The sequence below is a fragment of the Cibotium barometz genome, chromosome 29, assembly GCF_041138505.1.
Source record: "Cibotium barometz isolate CiBa-2024 chromosome 29, ASM4113850v1, whole genome shotgun sequence".
In the NCBI taxonomy this organism is placed as follows: Eukaryota; Viridiplantae; Streptophyta; class Polypodiopsida; order Cyatheales; family Cibotiaceae; genus Cibotium; species Cibotium barometz.
This window is the reverse complement of record NC_141074.1, coordinates 48,245,007-48,261,250: the sequence shown is the minus strand read 5'-3', so window position 1 is coordinate 48,261,250 and position 16,244 is coordinate 48,245,007.

Here is a 16,244-nt window from a genome sequence, read left to right as displayed (position 1 = left end):
CCGCCAGCGGTGGCAGGAGCCCCAGAGCAAGCGGGAGGGAACCTCACAGAGCTGGTATCAAAGCGTTGTTGAAAGCTAACAAGGATAAACAAATTCTTATCAGAAATTGATAATAAAAACTTAGAAAAAGCATTTTTCATAATGTACTTTCGTTCTGTAAGCTTCTTTAATGAAGAATTTTTAATCAAAGAAATTATTTTTATAGATGGAAGTTCCATACTTATCTGGTATACCCGACCTCACCCAGTCACAAGACACGACTGCGTTCACCTTTGAGCATCTCATCTCTTCTGCTTCAACTCGAATAAGCCGAGCATGACCCGCATGCCATTTCGAGGATTTATATTTTTCTGACCCAACGAAGAGACGACAGCATAAGTGGCTTGCAGGGCAGTATGTCCACGCCCCTTGCGACCGGCATGCAATGCTAAGGCAAAACCTCTTATTAGCAATGATTCTGTTAAAGCTAAAAATGGTACATGGTGTCATTCTATATCATTGAATGCCTCGAAATTTCAGACTTTCATGCCAAGTCTACAGACTCCTTAGTTGCTTTATTCCTAAGGAGAAGATAATAGCTCCCTTGTCTCAGTAAGTGAACGTTTTATATCAAGGCATGGCCCAGTACCGTCATCTTATGCATCTCCAGAGGAGATTTTGAATTTTGGAGCCGAGCTGCTCTATGTACATATTGTAACTTTTATATAAATAAAGAAATATTTTTTGGAGAAAAATTCCCTATTGTATAAGTGATTGTTTATGGATAAACTAATAAAGAAAAATCTGTTATATCGGACATATATCATAGATCTCCAATAAGATCATTGTCCTGTTTAAGAAATTGTTTTCCGAACCTCTTAAGTCTTAGCATCTCGTGGACGATATCAAAATAAAAATTTAATAATATATAATTTTTGGCAAAATCATGAGACAAGGAAACCGTGGGTGGCCGTCAGCCAGACCCTCTCTCTGAAGATGATGAGCTTGACCCTGATGTTTGCAAGGCTCTTCATAGGACTCAGCCAAGACCCTTCAAAGGAGAAGGGGAGAACCTGGGCGAGGCTGTGGAGAAATGGGTGGAAGCCATGAAAGAATATTTTGACGTCAGGCTACAATGAGCGGAGCAAAATGGCTCTTGCCAGGCTGAAAATAGTGGAAACAGTCAGGGTAGCATGGAGGAACCACTATGACACCAACCGTCTGGACAGAAATACTTAGTCCTAGAACGACCTTAAAACTTATTTGAGAAAGAGATTTTGTCCCCCTGGATTTTTGGAAATCAAAATGAATGAATTCTTAGAGCTAAAGCAGGGGAGCAAAACCATCGAGGAATATCACCAGGCCTTTGCTCTTGTCCTCAAATATTCACCACCTCTAGATGAAGAGCAACTCATGGCCAGGTTCATTCGGGGAATGAACAAACCCTTGGACACACTGGTCAAAAATGCCAAGCCAGTGTCCATGGCTGAAGCTATCAGAATGGCAAAGGACTTTGCCAAAGCCTTCATCATAAAAGTCCCGCCAAATCCAGCTCCCTCAACCTTCAAGAGATTTCAGACACCAAGAAGTTCTTCCAACTTTCTGCCTCCAAAGAGACACCAAGGTCCTAACCAGAATGTGGAGATGGGAAGCTTTAGAAATGAAGGAAGACCTTTCCCCCGAAGTACATTCTCCGGACTATGGCTCTCTCCAAAATGCAAAGGAAAGACCTTCGAATCGAGAAAATATGCTTTGGATGTCAAGGACTTGGGCAAGCACCAACTCAAGGATTGCCCATCTCCTTCTATGGGCCAAGGAAGCCAGGGTCCCAGAGTTCCGAGATAGACTCCTTCTTATCAATCCAATCAGGGTCCCCCGCGCCAGAATCAGGGTAACCCCAGAAGAGTGCCAGCTCAGCCTGCAGCCTCCATGCAAAGCAGTCTCCGAACTCCCTCTTAGAATTGGAATAGCCAAAGAGAGAGAGTTCCAACTCAGACTGCAGCAGCCAGAGCAGTCACCATAGCTGAGGAAGTGGAGGAAGAGAAAGGACAAATCTATGCAGCAATTGAGCAATAGGGGAATACCCGTCAATTCTCAGTCCTCCAAACTCCAGCAGAGTACCAGGGTAAGAAATTCAAGCTTTTGATTGATTCAGGCAGTACTCATTCTTTTATCTCCCCAAGATGTTTACATAAATTAGTCCTAAATAAAAAATCAGGGAAACCTATGCAAGTGAAATTAGCCAGTGGGAAGATTCTTTTCACTCACCTTGAGACTGACCTTATTCAGTTTAGCTTAGATGGGAACGTAACAGAGTGCCAGTTCAGAGTCCTACCCCTGGGAATATATGACGGAATCCTTGGAATGGATTGGCTCCAAAAGAATCAAGCTGACATTCATTGTCATAAAGAAACCATCTCTTTCCTAGACCTTCACGGGAATAAAGTTTAAGGAATTGGAATTGGAACTTAAGGAATAGTTAAGACAACTATTAGAGTAGCGACTCGTGAGACCCAGTGTCTCACCTTGGGGTGCGCCCGTTCTCTTTCAAAAGAAGAAAGATGGAACGTTAAGGTTTTGTTCTGACTACAAAGGACTGAATCAATTAACAATTAAGAATAAGTATCCTATTCCTAGGATTGATGAACTTCTGGATTGGGTTAAGTGGTACCCAAATGTTTACAAAGATAGATCTCAAATCCGGGTACTACCAGATCAGAATCAAGGAGCAGGACATCCCAAATTTCTATTTATGCTTAATTTTAATGGTTTTTAAGCATTTCTCTCTCTCCCCCCAAAGAAAGGTCATTCCTATGACCTATTCTCAATCCAAATGAAGCTTCTCATGAAGCATTTCTCTAATCCAAAAGTTATTTCTATGCTTGTCTAATTAGAGGCCAAAATAATAACTTTTTAATGCTTTTATGATATTTATTTCATAGAGAAATTATGAATCAATCCATAATTGGATAATGATCCAATTAGTGGTCATTCTAATCATATCAATGATATTAAACTTCATTCTTTCAATTAAGTTGAGAATTATCAGTAATAGCAGCGGAGCTATGGTAAAATTTTTGTAAAATAAACACATAAAATATTTTCATTCATATTATGAAAAGAGGACTTCCTACCATATTCTAGGAATTATCATCCTAGATTAATTGAATGATTCTCATTGTAATCATGGAGAAATTGATTTTTATGTTTATGCATAATTAGTAAATTAGGAAAAAGAGAAATTTCTAGTAATTTATTTTTTATGATAAAAGAGTAATCCCCATGACATTGGAAATTCATGTATTCCAATGATTTAGAGAAAAAAAATTAGAATGCTAAAATAATGTATATTTTATGAAAGATTTTAGCTAAATTTATCTTTTTATATAGATAAATTTTTAAGATGAAAGAGAAATTCCCACCATATTGAAATTCAAATATTTAAATAAGGAAAGTATAATTCCTAGTGCAAAGGAATTAATGAAGATTTTTATTTAATTTTTAAGAGAAAATATAGTTAAATTTATCTTTTTGTATAGATAAATTTTTATGGATGAAAGAGGAACTTCCACCATATTGGAATCCAATTAATTAAATGAAGAAATTGTAATTCCTAGTGCAAAGGAATTAATGGAGATTTTTATTTAAATTTTAAGAGAAAAATTTAGTTAAATTTATCTTTTTGCATAGATAAGTTTAATTGATAAGAGAGGAATTCCCACTATATTGGAATTCAAATGTTTAGATGAGAAAAGTGGAATTTTTAGCTTAAAGAAATTAATGGTTATTTTTATGAAGAATTTTAATAGATTTAATTTATGGAAAAGAGGAATCTCCATGATAATTGGATTGAAATGAGAAAAAGAAGGATTTCAAGTTTATTCAAAAAAAAATAGGTATTCATATTTCAGTTAAAAAATGAATTTCCATGATATTTGAGAAAAGATGGATTTGAATTAAATTCTAATGTCAAAAGATGAATTTCCATCATAATTCTACCTAATGAATTAAGGTTGAGAATTTATATGGGAAAAAGAATATCTTGGATATTTGAATTGGAAAAATCACTAAATGGATATTTACCCAAAAACTAGATGTTTAGTTGAAAGGAATCCTGGTAGAACTAAACTGAATGAATTTAGTTATACTACGTGAGGTCGGACAGTAAACCTAATTGTCCTTCTCTCAAACTGAATCAAACAAAAACTTCGTGACCAATTCCAGTTACTAAATCCAAAGAATATACTACCGAAACTAATCTAGTTTTTTCGTGACCAATCTCACCAAGAATCTAGTTGGATAAATGGATAAAATGACGTGTAGATTACCCTCATGAGAGATCAAGGATCCTCATTATGAAACTAGGAATTATTGGAAAAAGGGTCTTTGGAACCGTTCTCAAACTGGAATCTCACTTGCATTGGAAACTCTGTTTTTCATTCAAAGGACTGTTTCATGCCAGAATGCTGGAGGAAGCATTTGGCTTATGTTTTTTTAAGGGGAGGTTTGTTGGAACAGCTGGCGGGGAGTCGTCAAGGGACGTCGCCCACGGCAAAGCTTGTCGAGGTCTTGACCAGCCTGGGTACGGTTAAAATGGTGCGCTTCCGGTACGATGGGCGAGGACCGACGAAGTAGTCCCTGAGTGAGGTGCTAGGACACCTAAGGAGGATCCTAAAGGGTTCTGACCATGCGATGCACGGGCTCGCGGTTGCTAGGACACCCAGGCGTACGTCGAGGAAGATATCTGATGGTGGACAAAAAGGAAAGGTTTTTGGGAACAAAAATTTGATACTGGATCTCGTTGGTTGGCCAGCTGGTCTTCAACGGAGAGTTCAGAGGATGCATTTTTGTAATACAATGGACTTGGAATTTTGGAAAGTGATGATCAGAAATATTATGATTTTATTAAAGGATTGTCTTAAAGCCAGTCGAATCTGTCATAAATGGCAATTCATATTGGGTGTGTACATGGTATGCCTATTTGATTTTTGCATGAATCGCCGGCTAGGGGGCCTCGAAACTCTTTTCCTCGATACTCGGGCAAAAACCCAATCAAATCTTTATAAAGGAATCCCACCAATTCAGTGGTCGGGTGGTTGGCTAACCCATGGGCCAGATAGGCTAGATCGGAGGATTCCTGAGAAACAACTAGATATGATTAGTTACGTTAATCAGTTTAAATCATCAAAAGACCTTATTCTATGGGAGGGGATCATCGGCTGTGCCTCGGAAATGAGGAAAAAGGCGGTGATTCCATGGACCCATTGCAAGTCTCTTCTTGATCTGACCATGTGACTTCAGGTTCGGTCAGATCAGTTTACTTTAGTCAAGACTTGACTCGTTAGAGTAATCTCCTAGTTAAAAGATTTTTTCCCTTCCTGGTGGAATTGCCCGTGCCTTCTGGGCTCTTCCGGGCCCGGTCTCGGAGGGACCGCCCCCCGCGCTAGCCTCTCGTCCCTGGACATCTGCAGGCGAGGCCCCGAGTGTGCAAGACCCCTGCCCCGCGCAGGAGGCCGATGGCGGCAGGAGCCCCGCAGTGGGCGGGCAGGGACCTCACAGCTGGTAGCAGAGCGTTGTTGAAAGCTAATAAGGATAAACAAATTCTTATCAGAAATGGATAATAAAAACTCAAAAAAAAGCATTTTTCATAATGTACTTTCATTCCGTAAGCTTCTTTAATGAAGAATTTTTAATCAAAGAAATTGTTTTTATAGATGGAAGTTCCATACTTATCTGGTATTCTTGACCTCACCCAGTCACAAGACATGATTGCGTTCGCCTTTGAGCATCTCATCTCTTGCGCTTCAACTTGAACAAGCCGAGAAAGACTCGCACGCCATTTCGAGGATTTATATTTTCTTGACCCAGCGGAGAGACGACAGCATAAGTGGTTTGCAGGGCAGTATGTCCACGCCTCTTGCGACCGACGTGCAATGCTGAGGTAGAACCTCTCATTGGCAATGATTCTGTTAAAGCTGAAAATGGTACATGGTGTCATTCTATATCATTCAACGCCTCAGAATTTCAGACTTTCATGCCAAGTCTACAGACTACTTAGTTGCTTTATTCCTAAGGAGAAGATAATAGCTCCCTTGTCAGTAGGTAAACACTTGTATCAGGGCATGGCTATGGCCCAATACCATCGTCTTATGTGTCTCTCGAGGAGATTTTGAATTCTGGAGCCCAGCTGCTCTATGTACATATTGCAACTTTTATATAAATAAAGAAATGTTTTTTGGAGAAAAATTCCCTGTTGTATAAGTGATTGTTTATGGACGAACTGATAAAGAAAAATCTGTTATCGGACATATGTCATAGATCTCCAATAAGATCATTGTCTTATTTAAGAAATTGTTTTCTGAACCTCTTAAGTCTTAGGATCTCGTGTGGACGATATCAAAATAAAAATTTAATAATATATAATTTTTGTTAGAATCATGAGACAAGGAAATTGTGGCCGCCCGTCAGCCCCTCTCACTGAAGATGTGGTCAGACCCTCTCTCTGAAGATGATGAGCTTGACCCTGATGTTTGCAAGGCTCTTCATAGGACTCAGCCAGGACCCTTCAAAGGAGAGGGGAGAACCTGCGCGCGAAGCTGTGGAGAAATGGGTGGAAGCCATGGAAGAATATTTTGACATCATAGGCTACAACGAGGGGAGCAAAATGGCTCTTACTAGGCTGAAAATAGTGGAAACAGCCAGGGTAGCATGGAGGAACCACTATGACACCAACCGTCTGGACAAAAATACTCAGTCCTAGAACGACCTTAAAACCTATTTGAGAAAGAGATTTTGTCCCCTTAGATTTATGGAAATTAAAATGAACAAATTCTTAGAGCTAAAGTAGGGGAGCAAAACCATCAAGGAATATCACCAGGACTTTGTCTTCTACTCAAATATTCACCACCTCTAGATGAAGAGCAACTCATGGCTAGGTTCATTCGAGGAATGAACGAACCCTTGGACACACTGGTCAAAAATGCCAAGCCAGTGTCCATGGCTGAAGCTGTCAGAATGGCGAAGGACTTTGCCAAAGCCTTCATCGTAAAAGTCCCGCCAAAGCTAGCTCCCTCATCCCTCAAGAGATTTCAGACACTGAGAATTTCTTCCAACTTTCCGCCTCCAAAGAGACACCAAGATCCTAACCAAAACGTGGAGATGGGAAGCTTCAGAAATGAAGGAAGACCTTTCCCCCAAAGTACATTCTCCGGACTCCGGCTCTCTCCAGAATGCAAAGGGAAGACCTTCGAATCGAGAATAGATGCTTCGGATGTCAAGGACTTGGGCACCAGCTCAAGGATGGCCCATCTCCTTCTGTGGGCCAAGGAAGCTAGGGTCCCAGAGTTCCGAGACAGACTCCTTCTTATCAGTCCAATCAGGGTCCCCCCGCGCTAGAATGAGGGTAACCCCAGAAGAGTGCCAGCTCAGCCCCTGCAGCCTCCATGCAAAGCAGTCTCCGAACTCCCTCTCAGAATTGGAACAAAGAGAGAGAGTTCCACCTCAGACTGCAGCAGCCAGAACAGCCACCATAGCTGAGGAAGTGGAGGAAGAGAAAGGACAGATCTATGCAGCAATTGAGCATCAAGGGAATAACCATCAATTCTCAGTCCTCCAGACTCCAATAGAGTACCAGGGTAAGAAATTCAAGCTTTTGATTGATTCAGGCAGTACTCATTCTTTTATTTCCCCAAGATGTCTGTGTAAATTAGTCCTTAATCAAAAATCAGGGAAACCTATGCAAGTGCAATTAGCCAGTGGGAAGATTCTTTTCACTCACCTTGAGACTGATCTTATTCCGTTTAGCTTAGATGGGAACGTAACAGAGTGCAACCTATTGAGGTAGTTACTGGTGCTTGCCAGTGGATTTGCCTTAGGCAATGCTCTAATGCAAGAAGGTCATGCAATGGCCTATGAATCCAAAAAACTCAGAACACATGAGAGGAATTATGCCGTCCATGACTTGGAGTTACTCTCAATAGTGTATGCTCTGAAGTTGTGGAGACATTATCTTTTGGGACAAAGGTTCACCTTGATGACAGATCATCAAAGTCTAAAGTGGATCTTCACCCAAAGGGATCTCAACATGCATCAAAGGAGATGGATCCAGACCCTGTAGGAGTTTGATTTTGAAATAAAGTATCGACCGGGGAAAGACAATGTGGTTACAGATGCGCTCAGCAGGAGAAGAGCCTCCTTGCTTGCAATTACAATGGTGTCAAATCCATTGATCAATAAAGCAAAGGAGAAAATTATGCAGGACAAATTCTTTGCCCCTATTGCTACCTTTTGATGCAGGAAAGCAAGACTCCTCAGGAAATGAGTCGAGTTCTTGGATACAAAGATGCAGGATGCATGTATTATAATAATGAGCTATGTGTTCCCAATGATGAGGGAATAAAGGAAAGAATTTTGAGAGAAGCCCATGATAGCCTGATAGCTGGACATCCAGGGTTTATAAGAACCTATATTTCTATGAAGAAAAGCTTCTTCTGGCCCCAAGACTCAAAAAGGATGTACTTGATCATGTGCAAAAATGCTTGATGTGCCAAAGAGTCAAGGCAGAGAGAGTCAAGATGCCAAGGAAACTGCAGCCTCTAGACATTCCATAGATGAAGTGGGAATGCATCAATATGGACTTTGTCACTGAACTACCTTCATTGCAATCAGGTTACAACTCCATTTTTGTGGTAGTTGATAGGCTAACCAAAGTTGCCCATCTGATTCCAGTGAAAGAAACATACTCTACTGTGGATGTTGCTAAAGTTTTCCTTAGGGAGATCTTCAGATTGCATGGTTTACCCAGGAGGATAGTAAGTGACCGAGATCCCAAATTCACATCGAAATTCTGGACTACGTTCTTTGAAGCAGTAGGAACTTTCTTAGATCTCAGCACAGCCTATCACCCCAAAATGGATAGCCAGACGGAAAGGGTGAATCACGTAATAGAAGATATTCTTCGATCATGCTACAACGAGGAACCCAAGAAGTGGTTAAGTATTTGCATCTGGTTGAATTTGCTTACAATGCTTCTTATCACATCGGAGCATTGGGATGAGTCCTTTCAAAGCTTTGTATGGACAAGATTGCCTTACACCGTTGACTTGATGGTCTGACCCATTGATCAGAGTTGAAATGTCCAGACAAAAGCTTGATGACATGGACCAGCAGATGCAATCAATCTGTAAAGATCTAAAGGCAGCCCAAGACAGGCAAAAGCAGTATGCAGATAAAAAGAGATCTAAGAGAGAGTTTGAAGAATCAGATATGGTCTTCATTCAAGTACGACCCAAAAGAAGTTCCTTATCCTTAGGGGAGTACAAGAAGCTCTCTCCCAGATACTGTGGGCCGTATGCTGTCATAAAGAAAGTGGGCGATCTAGCCTACAAACTTCTTCTGCCTCCCCATCTCAAGGTACATGATGTATTCCATGTCAGCTTGCTTAAGAAATATTTACCTCGCCCGATTCACGTGCTTGATGATGAGAAATTGATCTCTCCGACTCAAGGCCAGATGGTACTCCAACTTGAGGAAATCCTTGACGTTCGGGAGAAGATTCTCAAGAGCAAAGTCCTCAGAGAATTCTTAGTAAAGTGCAAGTTAGAAGACGCCACCTAGGAGAAAGAAGAAGAGTTAGCGAAGGATTACCCCCACTTGAGGACATCTCACGTTTTTCAAGTGGGAGAGGATGTAAGATTCCTCCTCAGGCTGAATATTGAATAAGCCTCTACTTCAATCCCTTGTAATCATTCAATGTTTCTGAATACAAGAAAATATCATTTTTCCTTGTTTTGCCTAGTGAGAAAACTAAGCCTTGCTGGCCTAGGTGAAGACTCTAAGCCAATGGTCATTGTCAAGAACCTCACCCCTCAAAACGAAGGTGAATTAATTTCCTTAAGGAATTTCAGGATGTGTTTGTTTGGAAATATATTGACATGAAGGGATTTCTTCGGAAGGGGTCAAATATACCATCTTTCTCCATGAAGGCACAAAACCATCCAAACAAAGAGCCTACCACATGAATCCCAAGTATGGTTAAATGGTGAAAGAAGAGATAGATAAAAAAGAAAGGAAAGCTTAGCTTTTGCCTTAACCTAAAAACAGTTAATACCGCCATAATTTGTGATCATTACCCATTGCCCTACATAGACCATATGCTGGAAAGAGTCGTTTTGGAGTAGAGGATTAGAGCTTGTTGGGATGGCTTCTAAGCTACAACCAAGTGAGGGTTGACACAGTCGACCAATTCAAGATGGCATTTTCTAAATACGGAATAGGAAACCATGTATTATGTCATGCCATTTGGCCTAACCAATGTCCCTACCACCTTCCAATTCTTGATGTGTATAGTCTTTACAATGATCTCCTTTGAAAGATCTTGGAGATATTAATCGATGATCTATACATGCACTCCAAGTGGAAGGAGAACCTTGCTCATTTTTGGCTAGTCTTTGAGAGGTGGAGAATATATTGCATCTCGTTTAAACACACTCAAATATAATTTTGTAAACATGGTGTCATTTCTAGACACATCCTTTCCAAGAATGACATTTCCAACCATTGATGAAAACAAGATCTGCATGATCTTAGAGTTTCCACCACCTGGTTCCTTTAATGAACATGATGCAGAAGGCATATCTTGAGGCATAGACTCAGTTTCACATGGTGCATTACCATAACATAGCATACCTTCTACATAGAAACAAACAAAGTGGAATGGAAGAGATGCACAGGCACATGCGTTGTTTTTTTGTTAGTCAAGATGAGTATCATTCCTCACGTTTGGTCATGTAGGACTCCTGAACATGCTTGGGATGCACTTGCATCATTGTACCATGTACGTAATGAAGCACATGCTTATTTACGCAAGAAATTAGAGTTAGGGAGACTCCATGGATAGTTTCCTTACAAAAATCAAGGATTTTAAGAAGCACTTGGCCAATGTTGAAGTATATCTCCTGATAGTTAAGGCGATCACTCATCAATCCGATCCATCTCATTCCTCATTCTCGGTGAAATCCTAGAGGCGTAGGAGGCGCTTCGTGGCCTAGCATTTAAGGATTGGGACATTGGTGCCTATGGTCTTGAATGCGTTACCAAATTTGTATCAAGGTTTTGCTTCTACCATCAAATGCATGATGAAACACAATCCAAATGCCTTGAAGTTTGAGGATTTGGTTTTACAAGAGCAATCTAGGCAAAATCGATCTCTCATACGTACAAGAGATTAGGATTTTGCTCCCAGCCAACAAAGAGACATTTAAGGTAAATCCTTTTCTCATGGTAGTTATGAGCAGAAATCAAAGTCATTTGGCAAGCCTAGAGAGAAGCAAGACGACAATCCAAAGAAAAAGGAAAAATGTAACTATTACAGGAAACCTGGTCACTACATTAATGAGTGCAGAAAACGGCTGGAGAAGGAGGAAAAGAAAGACTCAGGTATGGTTGTAGGTGATGGGTAAGCATCTAATATAGAAAACAAAGAATTTTCAAACTATGCACATGATATGGGATTTCATTGTGCAGTGTAGTTTTGATCCTTCACATAAGGATATATGTATGCTTGTTATAAATGTATATTTCTAGTATTTTGACAGTGGTGCTAGTGAGCACATTACTTCTCATTACAGTTTGTTCTCATCACTTGAATCTGCTCCACAGGGAAACATTGGTACATGTGCAAACAACTCCTCATATTATGTAAAAGGACTTGGTGAAATTGTTCTCACACAACTGCAAATGGTGGAACAATCATGCTTTTAGATATATTATATGTACTACGGATCAAGAAGAGCTTGCTATCTGTTTCTATCTCATTACTAAGGTTGGCTTAGTGCCTCAATTTGTGGATGGCAGATGTATTATCCATGATTTATCATAATACAATTATTTCTTCTAGGTACTTTGTCTCATGGCCTTTACAAGCCAGATGAATATGAAAGACAAAGTCCTGTTGTATGCACAATTTCTACCACAAAGGCAATGGGTGATACTAAGGTGTGGCATGCACGCTTTGGTCAATTGAACTTTGGCAGTTTGCTACATTTGCATAAACATGACATGGTGTCTGAGATACGATATCTTGAAGCCTCTATCAAACATGTTTGTGAGGGCTGCATTCCTGAAAAAATGCAGCTGGCATTATTTCCCAAAGATGGTTCAACTAGAGATGTTCAAAAATTACAGCTTATACACAGTGATGATGAGGTCCTATGAGGATAGCATCTACTAGGGGCTACCTCTATTTTGTCACATTCATTGATAATTATTTTAGACATACTTGGGTATATCCATTGAAACAAAAATGAGAGGTTTTTGATGTGCTTGAAGCACTTTGCTACCATGGTTGAAAATGCTTCTACATGTAAGATTGATATCTTGTGTACTGATGAAGGGGGGGAGTATGCATACATGGCTGATCATGGGATAAAACACCAATGTATTGTACCTTATACACCGAGTATACACCTTAGCAAAACTATATAGCTGAATGCAAAAATAGGAATCTCATTGGAGATGGCACATTATATGGTTAAAAGTAAGGAGTTATCTCATTGGAGATGGCACATTATATGGTTAAAAGTAAGGAGTTATCTCATGGTTTCTGGCTAGAAGCAAGCATGTGTGCAACATTTGTTTTGAATAGGTGTCCTACAAAGTCTTGGCATACAATTATGCCTTTTGAAGATTGAAATGACAAAACTTAAGCCCTCTGTGGCTCACTTATGCATTTTTGGTTATCTTTCTTATGCACTTATGCCTGAGTAAATTTGCAGCAAGCTTGACGATAAGGGTGCTAAATGTATTTTTGTGGGGTACAACATGAAAAGTAAAGGTTAGTGTCTCTATCATCCTACTATCAAGTAGATTCTTGTGAGAAGAGATGTATTTGTGGAAGATGTAATCAACCCTTGCTTTCATGTAAAAAATAGCAAAATGTATGTTCGTAGGACATACTTGACACTCTCCTTCCTTTGCTCAATGTAGGACACATTGATGTAGAGAATTTGGGTAAATTATCAAAGAAATGCTGAAATCAGCATGTTTTTTAGCCAAAAGATCAACCTATTGACTCCCTATTGATGAGAAAATGTGGATGATGTAGTTGATGAGAAAAGAAGAGAAATTGAGGAGTCAAAAAGTATGCCAAAATGGCTAGTACAAACACTACATGATAACAAATGTCCACTCCTTTACCTAGCAGAACACGTGTAAGTACACGTGTTCTCATCACACACATCTCATGTTGACACAGATCATGCTCATATTGCCAGTTTATATAATGAAGAGGAACCTCACTCCTTTGATGAACCAATGGAATCTAAAAATTGGATGAGTGCTATGCAATTTGAGTATGATTTGATACTCAAAAATGATACATGGGATTTGGTAGACTTGCCTCTTGGTAAGAAAGCCACGGGTTTACAAGATGTAATCAGCCCTTGCTTTCATGTAAAAAATAGCAAAATGTATGTTCGTAGGACATACTTGACACTCACCTTCCTTTGCTCAATATAGGACACATTGTGTGTAGAGAATTTGGGTAATCAAAGAAATGCTGAAATCAGCATGTTTTTCAGCCAAAAGATCAGCCTATTGACTCCCTATTAATGAGAAAATGTGGATGATGTAGTTGATGAGAAAAGAAGGAAAATTGAGGAGTCAAAAAGTATGCCAAAATGGCTAGTACAAACACTACATGATAACAAATTGTCCACTCCTTTACCTAGCAGAACACGTGTAGGTACATGTGTTCTCATCACACACATCTCATGTTGACACAGATCATGCTCTTATTGCCAGTTTATATAATGAAGAGGAACCTCACTCCTTTGATGAACCAATGGAATCTGAAAATTGGATGAGTGCTATGCAATTTGAGTATGATTTGATACTCAAAAATGATACATGGGATTTGGTAGACTTGCCTCTTGGTAAGAAAGCCACGGGTTTACAAGCTCAAACGTAGAGCAAATGGTAGTGTTGACAAATACAAAGCGAGGCTTGTTGCAAAAGGTTATGCGCAAGAGAAAGGCATTTACTATGATGAAACTTTTGCACCCACATATTGTATGACTACCATATGGAGTATCATTGCATTAGCAGCACATAAAGGTTGGAAGGCTCCTAGAGCATGGTATGAAAAGATCCATGCACTACTTAGTTGCACAAGGTTTTTACAATAGCCCAATCGATAGAACCCTCTATATTAAGAGGACTAAGGATGTTTTATTGGTCATTGTGTTATACATTGATGACATGCTGCTCACATGCCCTAATGATGATCATATTTCAGCTTTACAAAACTGATTTTTAGAGAAGTCTTTTGAGATATCAGATCTTGGACCATTGTACTATTATTTGGGCATGAAGTTCTGGCAGATAAATAATGGCATTGTTATGCTATAGAGGAAATATATAGATGCATTGTTGAAGAGGTTCAATCTTGAAGAGCGTAAATCTGTGGCGGTGGCTATACCTATGGAGCCGAGTTTACGACTAAGTATTGAATATGCAAGTGACTCTTTTAATGCTGGCTTGTATCAACAAGCTATTGGATGCCTTATCTTTTTGTGTAGCACCAGGCTTTATATTTAGTATGTGGTCTCGATATTGAGCAAATTTATGCATAGCCCAAGCACAAAGCATTGGAAGTCTTGAATATGCAAGTGACCCTTTTAATGTTGGCTTGTATCAACAAGCTATTGGATGTCTTATCTTTTTGTGTAGCACCAGGCTTGATATTTAGTTTGTGGTCTCAATATTGAGCAAATTTATGCATAGCCCAAGCACAAAGCATTGGAAGTCTATCAAACGAGTGTTCCGTTACACCTAAGGGTACCAATAACTTTGGGTTACTTTATCCCAAGGGGGGTAAATCATAGCTACATGCATTTACAAACTCAGACTAGGCTGGATGTTACGACACACATGTCCATGAGTGGTTCTTGCTTTTGCCTTGGTGATTCATGTATATCATGTGTTAGAAAGAAGCAACCCATTGTGGCCACTTCTAGCTGTGAAGCTGAGTACAAGGCATCATTTACAGCTACAATTGACTGTATTTGGCATAGACGCCTTATTGCTATTTGGTTATTGGTGAGCCTAACACTACAACACATCTGCTCTTCATGATTCTCTTATGATGGATGTATTCAATCTTCCTACTTCTCATGATATATGGCAGTATCTAAAGAAATCTGTTACAAAAATTCTTTATCTTCGTAATCTCCTGAACAATTTACAATGCAAAATCGGTACTCCTATGACTTTGCATATTGAATCCTTCAAAGACATCATCAATCAACTTGTTGTTGTTGGTGCTCCTATTGCACAAAATTAGTTGGTTACACATCTTCTTCATACGGTCAAGGATCCTTCATATTGAATTCCTCCAAAAATTGTACTCATTGTGACTATTGTAGTCGTACAGATCATCCATCTCATCGTTGTTTCAAAAGGCGATATGATCAAGATCGCAAAATCATGCATACGCTGCTCAACATACAAGTAGTGGTGATGAACATAATCATCAGGAGGTAAACTGTGTTCATCATGATATTTCTCCCTGGAAGAGTACTTCTTGTTTGGGATGGTTCTCTTTTTATTGTTGACTTTGGTGCTACTGGTAATATGTCTTACCAATCTCAATGGCTTCATAATTATCATGCTCTTTCAATTAAGAAATTGGTGTATCTTGCTGATGACACTACTCAAGTCATGGGTGTTGGTGATCTATATCTTGGCAGCCTTTCCTGATGGGCATACTATCGCAGCTCCTCAACGTGGTAATTTGTTTGAGCTCTCTTTGAATGATGATGTTGCAAATGTTGTTGCTGCTCTAGAAGATCTTGATTACAAGTTATGGCATTATCGATTTGTCCATTCAAATTTTTCAAAGCTTCTTGATATTCATCGTTGTGTGATCTCGTCAGAGGTATGGATCTTAAAGCTCGTCTCATATGAGCATCTGTGAGTATTGTTCTCTTGGCAAGCATTATCGATAACCTTTTCATATTTCTACCTCTACACATTCACATGCCCTTTTAGATCTCATTCATACTACGGATATTTGTGGACCTTTTCCTCCCTCCAAATCTCACTATCGTTATTTCATTACCTTCATTAATTATTTCTCTTGTTTCACATATGTTTTTCTCTTGAGGTATAAGTCTGAAGCCTTATCCATATTCAAGCAATATCAGAAAGCAGTTGAACTTCATACTGGTCGATCTATCAAGACTCTCCATAGTGACAACGGTGGAGAA